General features: G+C 39.0%; 1 protein-coding gene across 5 annotated transcripts in view; it reads right to left on the reverse strand.

Moving 5' to 3' along the window:
* Window positions 1-12,661, reverse strand: part of AHI1 (Abelson helper integration site 1) — a 223,063-nt gene that overhangs the window by 76,592 nt on the left and 133,810 nt on the right. The gene's annotated exons all lie outside the window — the stretch shown is intronic.

Below are 12,661 nucleotides of genomic sequence, written 5' to 3' on the forward strand. Positions count from 1 at the left end.
TCCTTTAAAGTGGCATCATGAATTCTCTGGTCAGAAACAGTTGGAGAGTTTAGTTAACTAAGAGACCTGACTTAAGGAGAGCAAAGCCAATGTCCCCATTCAGCTGTCATACAGCAATAGCACAAGATGTGTCCTTACTGTTCTCAGCTCAAAAATTATACCATTATCTTCCTCTGCTGTGTTTCTTAGATCAAAGTTTTGCTTCTGTCTTGAGGTCATCAAGTTTTCATAGAGAAATATGAAAAGTCTATGAAAAGAATCACTTTCTTATTTTCTCAAAAAGAATAAATAAATCTATTCAAATTTCCCTTTGATCATCTGACTTCCTACTATGATAGTCAGCTATTTATTCAATCACCACAGAGGTACTTGAAGAAAAAAAGTTCCCTTCATTCTCTCCTTTAAAATGACAATATAGACTGCTAACCTTGAGAAAAATCATTTTATCATGCATAGATTTATCTTTTTGTTCCTACTGTCCTCTACTACCTTCCTTTGTAATAAACATCTTCTAAGGATGTAACATACTGCATCTCATCTGTAAAGATACTGGTTCAAAGTCAAGGTCAAGTTTAAAATGAACGCAGGTGTGGCTCTCATTTACTTTTCAATCTCTGTCAGTCAGCAAACCAACATGAGAGGAGTTTAATAGTTTGTTTAAATAATGCTAAAAGCTGTCATGCAGAGCAGCTTAGAAGTGAGAATTGCAAAGTACTGTCAATAGCAAATAGCACAATTCCTAGCTGAAAGAAAACACTCGATATTCTCATCTGTAGGCCTTCAACTCATTTTTCTTTAAGGACAACAAATAAGTGAGATGAACACAAAGAAATAGCTTTTGATCACTTTTGCAAGAGTATGTTCAAAATGAACAAAGTGATTTAAACATGATTTAAAAAATAATTTGGAACTCAGTGGTAAAAGATAAATTATAACAGGGAGCTCAGCTCGGTGCTCTGTGATGACCTAGAGGGGTAGAATGGGAGGGTGGGAGCGAGGGGATATATGTACACATGTGGCTGATTCAAGATGTTGTACAGCAGAAACTAACATGACATTGTAAAGCAATTATGTTCCGATTTTTAAAAAAACCATATAAAAAATAAAAAAGATAGGATTATAAAGGATAAATTATGATTTCTGACCTTAAGAGTCTAGTAAAACAGGTGTCCTTCTTTGAAGAAACGCTAGATAGCAAGTTAACAGCTCTGTCTTAAATGTATTAATAACTGTGTCTTTAATTTCGATGGAAAGACATATTTACTTATAGATAACACTGGCCTTGAATAAACAATTTAAAAACCCAAGTAAAACATTTGAAAATATTAAAATAATGCTGACTGTTACTGTAGACTTTAATGACACTGAAGTATACAGAACTAATGGTGAAATCCTCATCTCTCCAGCCCCCACATTCTCACAATCCTCTCTAGCTGCAACCACTAAGAACAGTGGCACAACACTCTGGCTTTTAAATGAGAGTGGTCATACCACAGGGTTCAGGAATTAGCAACATCTTACATATGTGTTCTCACTACTGTAACCTGACTGCCATAAAACAGGCCTTGGCTGATTACTGATTTTAAACTTCTTATCCAATTAGAGAGTAATTTCAAAGTGATGGAAAAAATAAAAAAACTAAAACCCCCTAAAATCTACATCCTTAGCTTATGAAAGTACAAAGAAAAAAATGTGTATTTTACAGTTTCAACTTCAGGATAAGAATGTGTTGAAAACTAGAATTTTAAAATGGATTATCTATAGACATAAGCTTAGTTTTCAATTTAGATTGCCTACAAAAATTATGTCATTTGGAAATAAATCATACATGTTTGTTCAAGCTTTCAACAGAGAATATACAGAAAGGAATAACCTTAAGGAAAAACAATCCCAAATAGTTTGCTGTTTTAAGTAAATCTTACCTAAAATATCTATATTTATATTTTATTTCACTTTCATCTGGTCATACATTCCAGATGTTTCTGTGAAAGTATTTCTTGGATGGAATCAACATTTAAATTAGCAGACCTTGAATAATGTAGATTGCCCTCCATAATGTGACTGGGCTTCACCAAGCCAGCTGAAGGCCTGAAAAAAAGACTAACTACTTTCACTAGGGTGTGTCTAAGCATGTCTTTGTTATAATTAATCTTTTTGGGGACTTGATAAGCCCTTTAATCTGCAGAATCTTATCATTCCTCTCTGGGAAACTTTATTTTATTTAATTCTTCACCTCATTTTATTTTTACCTTCTTAATTCTTATCTTTTGAAAATCGTTCACTTAATCTTCTAGGTGAGCATCTTCTTTTTCACTTTGCTTAATGCTTTTAAAATCTGAAATCATGTTTAGTTCCCTTCCAGAGGCCTACAAAGACTAAGGCACAAGGAATGGCACAAGTGGACATATCTCAGAGGATGAAGTTTATTTTCTGGGATCTCACAGCCTATGGATCAGGCAGGGGGGTGGGATGGGAGGACTGCATCCTCTTTGGTGCTGAGCAAAGACCTGTGCACAGAAAACAGGCCTCTTCTCAAGATGTGGGCAGAAAATGGGATTTCCAGAGTTCACTGAGGTCTTTCAGCCAGCAGAAGCTATAAATCCTCTGTTGTTGTTCTGTCATTAAGTTGTGCCTGATTATTTGTGACCCTACAGACTGCAGCACCCCAGGCTTCCCTATCCTTTATTATCTTTTGGAGATTGCTCAAATTCATGTCCATTGAGTTGGTGATACCATTGAACCATCTCATCCTCTGTTGCCCCCTTTTTCTCTGGGTAACTGGCTATTTTGTCAGTTTAATGTTGGTAGTGCACCTAGGGTCTGGCAGATCCTATGGACCGCAGTGGTCCTCAAAGGGGGCCAAATGTACCAAGGGCTCCATCCACCTGGAGGAATCTGCTTCCAGGGCCAATTACTGGGAGATGGCTGAATCTGCCACTGATGAGACTTGAGAGGAGACGCTTACTCCTGTGCTTCAGTAGAGCAGCAACAGTGGCACAGGTTCCCTTTCACTGTTATGCTATAGCTCAGACATCCAGCAGTACAGTTGGGACCACAGTCATGAGCCTGCAGAGAAAACTAACTCTGGTAAGGATCAGTAACTTAGATCATAGCATCCGGTCCCATCACTTCATGGCAAATAGATGGGGAAACAGTGGAAACAGGGGCTGACTTTATTTTTGGGGGGGCTCCAAAATCACTGCAGATGGTGAATGCAGCCGTGAAATTAAAAGACATTTGCTCCTTGGAAGAAAAGTTATGACCAACCTAGACAGCATATTAAAAAGCAGAGACTTTACTTTGCCAAGAAAGGTCTGCTAGTCAAGGCCATGGTTTTTCCAGTAGTCATGTATGGATGTGAGAGTTGGACTATAAAGAAAGCTGTGTGCTGAACAATTGATGCTTTTGAACTGTGGTGTTAGAGAAGACTCTTGAGAGTCCCTTGGACTGCAAGGAGATCCAACCAGTCCATCCTAAAGGAAATCAGTACTGAATATTCCCTGGAAGGACTGATGTTGAAGTTGAAATGCTAAACTAATTCTTTGGCCACCTGATGCAAAGAATTGACTCATTTGAAAAGACCCTGATGCTGGGAAAGATTGAAGGTGGGGGGAGAAGGGGATGACAGAGGATGAGATGGTTGCATGGCATCACTGACTCAATGGACATGAGTTTGAATAAACTCTGGGAGTTGGTGATGGACAGGGAGGCCTGGCGTGCTGCAGTCCATGGGGTCACAAAGAGTTGGACACCACTGAGTGACTGAACTGAACTGAAAGTGAAAGTCGCTCAGTCATGTCTGACTCTTTGCAACCCCATGGACTATACAGTCCATGGAATTCTCCAGGCCAGATTACTGGAATGGGCAGCCCTTCCCTTCTCCAAGGGATCTTCCTGACCCAGGAATCGAACCGGGGTCTCCTGTACTGCAGGAGGATTCTTCACTAGCTGAGCTACCAGGGAAGCAGCAAATAACCCTACACAACTGGTGAATGTAAAAGTCGCTTAGTCATCTGAGCAACTCTGCGACCCCATGGGCTGTAGCCTTCCAGGCTCCTCTGTCCGTGGAATTCTTCAGGCAAGAATACTGGAGCGGCTAGCCAAATACTGGAGTGGGTAGCCATTTCCTCGTCCAGAGGATCTTCTCAACCCAAGGGTTGAATCAAGGTCTCCTGCCTTGCAGGTAAATTCTTTACCATCTGAGCCACCAGGGAAGTCAACTAATAGTGCCACTGATAACAATGGGAAAATTAGAGAATCCCTTAAATTAAAAAAACAAAACAAAACAAAACTTGACAACTATTAAGAATTTTAACAAAGTTAACTAATAAACAACAAAGATAACCCCATTTTAAAGAGAAGAAACAGCTGCTTTCAGAGAGCAAATCTGAAGATGGGGTACAAAAACAAGGAGCAGCAGTACAATTGCTGAAACCCAGGTATTTAAGTCACACGCCCTCCAGATCCATTTGTGTGTTTGTTTAGACCCTGTGGTCAGGATCTGATTTAATTCATTTTTCTATCCATTGGGCCTGGTCCAACCGCTTGAAACACAGAAGGTGCTCAAGAGTTAACTCAGACGTTAACCGAATGAATTAAGCTATGCCACTGGCTTAAAATTCTACAATGTAGTGTTAACTGTGTACATTAGTCATCACAATGTTTGAATCGATGTTCTAGAACTCTTTTTAAAAAGGTTAATTAACTACTTCCTTACCTACTGTAAAACTGAAAGTTATCACTTAAAATTTTTCCTGATTTTCCAGACATTAATATACCCTAGAAAGATAATAAAGAAATTTTACGCTTCTAGAGATGTTTTAGGTATTTTACTCAGTGGAAAATCAGGACATGACGTTTCATACCACTCGTACTTGACTGATTCCAATAGCAGAATTATATATTCTTTAGTTTCCTTAAACTCTATCAACCTTCAAGTCAGGACCATGATCAAAGGAAAGAAGGAAAAATATGACTGGATTTATTGCAAAAACAAAGCAGGCAGGAATAAACGTCAAATTCTAAAGTCAGAACATATTTCCAGCAATCTTATGTATCATCACCAAATGATTATTGGCAACCCATCAAGCACAAGACACCACATTGAGGACAGGAGAACCTCTCCTTCCCTTCTATGAAGCCTTCTAAACAGTTGGTTTTTGTTTTTTTGTTTTTTGCTAGAACTATCATCTTAAATGAATTATGGAAACTGCCATTAATCTCTACATAGGGCAGAGGGAGAATTATGCTTTGATTATCTATGGCTAGGAGAAAATGAAATACAGTTTATTATATTCCAATAAAATACACCAGTTTAAAAAGGCAAAGATCTTTCTTGCCAAATTTAATATAAAGATGGTTGTATGAAAACTGCAGGCCCTTCTCAAGAAGTGGAAAAGAAGTAAAACTGTTACTCAGATGATACAATTCACACCCAAAAAGTCCAAAAGAACCAATGCTAAAACAGAGCCAGTGACAGAACTAATACAGCAGAAAGTCAGCACGATATGAAATTTAATATACAAAATCAATACTCTTTATATATTCAAACAACCAATTAGAAGACACAATGAAAAAGAATATCCCATTTACAAGATTATCATAACAGAGAAAACACCAGAATAAATACCAAAAAAGTGAAAGTGGAGTCGCTCAGTCATGTCCGACTCTTTGCGACCCCGTGGACTGTAGCCCACCAGGCCTCTCCGTCCATGGGATTCTCCCGGCAAGAGTACTGGAGTGGGCTGCCATTCCCTTCTCCAGAGAAAACAGTATGAAGAAAATGTTAGAGCAGTCCTAAAATACATAAACGTGGTCTTAAGCAAATGGAAAGACATCCCTTGTTCTAAGACAATGTAACAGCACGTGAATTTAAGGTGATTTCAGTAAAAAGTTTTTACCCTAGCACTGGACAAGTTGATTCTAAAATTCATACAGAACAGGGAATTCCCTGATGGTCCAGTGGTTAGGGCTCTGTACTTCCACGGCAGGGGACACAGGTTTGATCCCTGGCCAGGAACTAAGATCCTGCATGCAGAGCTGTGAGGCCAAGATGAATAAATAAAACAAAAATATAGAAGAACATGCAAGAATAGCTAGAAAAATCTGGGCGGGGGGTGGGGAAGAGCAATGATTGAAAAAAAAAATACTATCAATATATATTATAAAAGCCTCTGTAATTAAAGCAATGTGGGGATGACACATGAATAGACACATAGACTAACAGGATATAGTAAAATATTCAGAAAAAGATGCAAGCCTAAATATAGCAACCCAATAGTAGGACAATGATGTAAGAAGGCATGCCACTCACAGTATTCTTGTCAAAAAAGGTATTGCCTGGATTTAATCAAGACAAAATCAAAATGGTGGACATTCTATAGGATAACTGGCTTGGGCAGATTCTTTGAAAAGTTAAACTCATGAAAAACAAAGAAACAAAAAGAGGTTCTAGATGACCTGAGATTAAATAAGACTATAATGAAATAATGACCAATGTAAGTGCTAATCTGGACTAGATGTTATATGAAATAGGTAAGTAAATTTAAAAAATTACTTAAGACATCTTAGGCATAATTAGGAAAATCTGAATATGAACTGCTTATTAAATGATATTATAGTACATTAATTTTCCCAGATGTGATGATGAAACTGCTGTTAAATCATGTCAGTTGTGTCTGACTCTGTGTGGCCCCATAGACGGCAGCCCACCAGTCCCTGGGATTCTCCAGGCAAGAATACTGGAGTGGGTTGCCATTTCCTTCTCCAGTGCATGACAGTGAAAAGTGAAAGTGAAGTCGCTCAGTTGTGTCTGACTCATAGCGACCCCATGGACTGTAGCCTACCAGGCTCCTCCGTCCATGGGGTTTCCCAGGCAAGAGTACTGGAGTGGGCTGCCATTGCCTTCTCCAGATGATGAAACTATGGTTATTTAAAATAATATCCTTCTATTTGGCAGATATATGAATGAGGTTTTAAAACAGAAGATGCAAATCAAGTTTCATTTTACCTATTTTTTTCCACCTTTCTGTGGTTTTAAAATATTTCAAAATGAAGTTTGAGAAAGGATTGTAGGCTCTTAATAGACTTTAAGTAGGCAAGCAAGTTTTCAATGGTTTTGAAAATTATAAAGTATTCCATATAAGCAGAGTAAACAGGCTTAAAATTTTTACCGAAAAAATTTCCTGGAATTATTTAAAACAAAGAGCCAACAAAAAATCAAAACACTCACTCTGGATTGATTACAACACCTTCCTAAAAATGAGAGAAAACTTCACAATTAATGCGTGAATGTACTATGTTTTACATGTTGATAGCTCCACTCAATAAATCTACTATGTTTATTAAAAATAATAACTTTCTGGGAAAATCACTGTCCCATTCAGAGATATGAGTTTCTTATAATTCTCTACTATTACATTTTGTTTCTTTACAATTAGGAAAAAAATCCATTCTAAAGGACAATTTATTAATATACTACATTCTAACTCTGGAGCTATTCTGTGATTCAGAGAAAGACTGGCTCTTGCAATGATCAGGTATGTGATATATCTGATAACTGGGCAAGTTATTTATCCACTCTATGCCTTCATTTCCTCGTTCAGTACACGGGAAGCTCACTGGCTGATGGGAGGATTCAACTAGCTAATTAATATAAAACATACTTCAAACTGTACCTGGCATACTGAACACTAAACATAATCGTATATATTCAGGATGATTGTTTTGAGTTTAATGTTTAAAATATCTGAGCCAGAAGGAGATCAACCTGGCAGAGCAGAAGGATGCTGAGTTCACCTCTGCCAATGAACACCTCAAAAAGCATCTACACGTGGAGTGTTCTCATTGAAAGAAAACCAGAGCCTGGTTTTCTACACCCAAGCCTGTAAAGAAAGATCACACAGATTTGCAGAGGAAGGGAGAAGAAGCAGTCAGGTTGGAACCTGTGCCCCAAGGAGGGGACACAGAAGAGGAGGGGGATGTCAGCAACTCAAAGATCCTCCCTGGGGAGTAAGAAGTTTGAACCATGTATTGGGCATCCCACCTCTAGGTTCAAAATCAGGAAGATGAATCCCCTTAGCGGAGTTTGAAAACCAGTGGGACTCACAGGAGGACTGTAAGAAATTGAGGCTTCACTCAGGAAGAGTATGCGCTGTGTGTTTACTCCCTGAAAAAGGCAGAGGAACCCGACTGAAACCGCCCAGGGCTCACAACTGACTCAGCGCTTGACCCAGCCAACCCCGGATGCCTGCTCCAGCCCCTTTTGTCTGGTGCAGCTTTCAGAGGTGCTCATGTTGAGGAGAGTGGTCTCTTGGGCGGGATGGAGCTGGCCTGGACCCGACACACATGTGAACAGGTACAGGCTACCGTGGCTGACACTCGCGAAGGCAGCAGATCAGGCGTGGTCTGGAGCTCTGAATGGTGTCCCATGACCATCCCAGCACGTGCCCAAGCCTGGGGCAGTGGATGTCTGCTTTGGCTCCTGTTGCTCCAGCACTGCTCTTTTCCGGGGAGAAGGTGCCATTGCCAGTAGTGGGGAGAATGTACTTGAAATAGAATAAGCTCAGATCTGCCCCTTAGGGCTTCTGTTCCATAATCTTGGGACCCATCCCCACTCTTGATACGGTGGTGATGCCCACTGAGCAAAGGAGAAGCCCATGCTCACATGTGACTCTAGCTCTAGCCCCTGCATCTCTAGCCCCAGTTCCCACCAAGGTGACAGATGCTGCTATACCCTAGGGCAAAGCACAGCCCTTGCTCCTTTCAGATCCAAGTCTAACATCAAAGCCAGTGGGCACAAACATAGTACATAGGATGCTCGCATCCAAGAACACCTCTTCAAGACTTCAAGACTGTAATGGTTAACTGTCTCACCTAATTTCATACAGACATAGCAAGTTAAGCAAAATAGGACAGACGTTTTTATTTCAAGTGAATGAACAAGATAAAAAAACCCTGAAAGAACAACTAATGAAACAGATAATTTACCAGAAAAAGAGTTCAAATTATTAGTAATAAGAATACTAACTGAACTTGGGAAAGAATAGATGAACAAGTGAGAATTTTAACAAAGAACTAGAAATCATAAAAAAGAACCAGTCAGAACTAAAGAATACAATAACTGAAATGAAAAGCATACTCGAAAGAATTAACGGCAGACAAGGTAATGTAGAAGAATGCATAAATGATCTGAAAGCTAGAATAATGCAAATCATCCAATCAGAATAGCAAAAAGAAAGACAAAATTCAACAACCATTCATGATAAAAACTCTCATCAAAATTAGTGTGTGTGTGTATGTGTGTGTGTGTATGTGTGTGTGTATGTGTGTGTGTGTGTGTATGGTCAGTTGGTCAGTCATGTCTGACTCTGCAACCCTGTGGACTGTAGCCCACCAGGCTTCTCTGTCCATGGCATTTTTCAGGCAAGAATACTGGAGTTGGCTGCCATTTCCTACTCCAAGGGATCTTTCCAGATGCAGGGATTGAACTTGCATCTCTTGTGTCTGCTGCATTGGCAGATGGATTCTTACCACTGTGCCACATGGGAGGGAACATATTCCAATATAATAAAGGCCATTTATGATAAACCTACAGCTAACATTATACTCAATGGTGATGAGCTAAAAGCTTTCCCCCTAAAATCAGAAACAGGACAAGGATGCCCACTCTTACTACTTCTATTTATCATTGTATTGGAAGTCTTGGGCTTCCCTGGTGGCTCAGAGGTTAAAGCATCTGCCTCCAATGCGGCAGACCTGGGTTCGATCCCTCGGTTGAGAAGATCCCGTGGAGAAGGAAATGGCAACCCACTCCAGTATTCTTGCCTGGAGAATCCCATGGACGGAGGAGCCTGGTAGGTGCTAGTCCACAGGGTCGCAAAGAGTCAGACACGACTGAGCGACTTCACCTCACCGGGAAGTCTTAGGTACAGCAATCAAACAAAACAGAAAAAGCAAAAGAAAGGAAAAGAAATAAAAGGCATCCAAATTGGAAGGGAAGAAGTAAAACTGTCACCATTTGCATATGACATGATATTATAAACAGAAAATCCTAAAGTCTCCACCCAAAACTATTAGAACTAATAAATGAATTCAGTAAAGTTGCAGGATATAATAACATACAGAAATCTGTTGATTTTCCATACTGTAGTAATCAACTGAAGAACTGATGCTTTCAAACTGTGGTGCTAGAGAAGACTCTTGAGATTCCCTTGGAAAGCAAGGAGATCAAACCAGTTACTCTTAAAGGAAATCAACCCTGAATACTCTTTGGAAGGACTAATGCTGAAGCTGAAGCTCCAATGCTTTGGCCACCTGATGTGAACAGCTGACATACTGGAAAAGACCCTCATGGGAAAGACTGAAGGCAGAAGGAGAAGAAGGTGACAGAGGATGAGATGGTTGGATGGCATCACCGATTCAAGGACATCTACTTGGGCAAACTCCAGGAGATGGTGAGGGACAGGGATGCCTGGTGTGCTGCAGTCCATGAGGTCGTGAAGAGCTGGACATGACTTGGTGACTAAACAACAACAATGAACTATCAGAAAGAGAAAGCAAGAAAATAATGACATTTAAAATTGCATCACAATGAATAAAATACCTAGGAATAAACTTAACCAAGGAAGTAAAAGATCTACACTCTATAAACTATAAAGCACTGATAAAGAAAACTCAGGATGATACAAAGAAATGGAAAGATACTATGGATGGACTGGAAGAACTAATAATACTGTTAAAATGTCCATATTGCTAAAAGCAACCTACAGACTTAAAGCAATCCCCATCAAAATATCCATGACACAGAACTAGAAAAGATAATCCTAAAATTTATATGGAAATACAAAAGATCCTGAACAGCCAAAGTAATCTTTATAAAGTTGGAGGTATCATACACCCCGATTTCAGACTATACTACAAAGCTGCAATAATCAAAACAGCATAGTACTGGCGCAAAAAGACACATAGATCAATGGAACAGAATAGAGAGCCCAGAAGAAACCCCATACACTTATGATCAATTGACCTACAACAGACAGGTCTGTCAAAGGAGGCAAGAATAAACAATGGAGAAAAGACAGACTCTTCAATGAGTGACACGGGGTAACTGGACAGGTAACTGTAAAAAAATATGAAGTTAGAACATTTCTTCACATCAGATAGAAAAAAAGCTCAAAACAGAGGAAAGACCTAAATTAAAGACTGGAAATCATAAAACTCCAGGAAGAAAACATAGGTAGAACACTCTTTGACATTAATTGAAGCAAATTTTTTTCCCCATCTTCTCCTAAGGCAAAGGATGCAGAAAGCAGAAATAAATAAATGGAACCTAATTAAACTTAAAGGTTTTACATAGCCAAGGAAACCACTGACAAAATGAGAAGATTATCTACTGAAAAAATATTTGGAAATGATATGACCAATAAATAATATACATAATAAATAAACAGCACATACAACTCAATATCAAAAAGACAAATAACCTGATTTAAAAAGTGGGCAGGTGACCTGAATAGACAATTTCTCCAAAGAAGACATACAGACACATGGAAAGATGATCCATCTCACCAATCATCAGAGAAATGCAAATCAAACCTGCAATCTGATACCACCTCATACTTGTCAGAATGGCTATCATCAAAAAGACCACAAAGGACAAATGTTGGTGAGGATACGGAAAAAAGGGAACTCTAGTACATAGTTGGTGGGAATGTAAATTGGTGCAGCCACTATGGAAAACAGTATGGAGGTTTCTCAGAAAACTAAAATTAGAACTACCATATGATCCAGCAAATCCACTCTCAGGTATACACCTGGAAAACACAAAAACACTAATTCAAAAAGATACACACACCCTCATATTTACTGCAGTATGATATACACTAGCCAAGGTATGGAAGCCATGCAAATACCTATCAACAAATGAATGGATAAAGAAGATGTGGTGTATGTATATGTGTGTGTGTATAATGGAATATTACCCAGCCTCAAACAAGTTAATTTCCATGGATGGATGTGGAGGATATTATGCTTAATAAATAAGGCAGTCAGAGAAACTCAAATACTGTATCATATCACCTAAATGTGGAATCTAAACTGTAAATCAAACTAGTGAATATAAAGAAAGGAAACAGATTCACAGATATAGAGAACAAAATAGTGGTTATCAGTGGAGAGAGGGAAGAGAGGGGAAGACAAGATAAGAGAGAGAGGATTAAGAAGTATAAACTATGTGTAAAATTAATAAGTTATAAAGATATATTGTTGGAGAAAGAAATGGCAACCCACTCCAGTATTCTTGCCTGGAGAATTCCATGGACAGAGGACCCTGGTGGGCTATATAGCAAATGGGGTCGCAATGAGTCAGACACAAGGGAGCGACTACCACTCACACTCACTCAGAGACATACTGTATAGCACAGGGAAGATAGCCAATATTTTATAATGACTTTAAAGGGAATATAATCTATAAAAATATTGAATGATTACTTTGCACATTTGCAACATAACATTGTAAATCAAGTATACTTCAATTAAAAAAATTCTATATTTGCCATATATTTTCAACAGCCTTTAAATACATGTAGAACTAAGGTTTAGGGCTTCCCTTGTGGCTCAGCTGGTAAAGAATCCATCTGCAATGCAGGAGAACTGGGTTCAA

This window comes from Ovis canadensis, chromosome 8 (assembly GCF_042477335.2).
Source record: "Ovis canadensis isolate MfBH-ARS-UI-01 breed Bighorn chromosome 8, ARS-UI_OviCan_v2, whole genome shotgun sequence".
Taxonomy (NCBI): domain Eukaryota; kingdom Metazoa; phylum Chordata; class Mammalia; order Artiodactyla; family Bovidae; genus Ovis; species Ovis canadensis.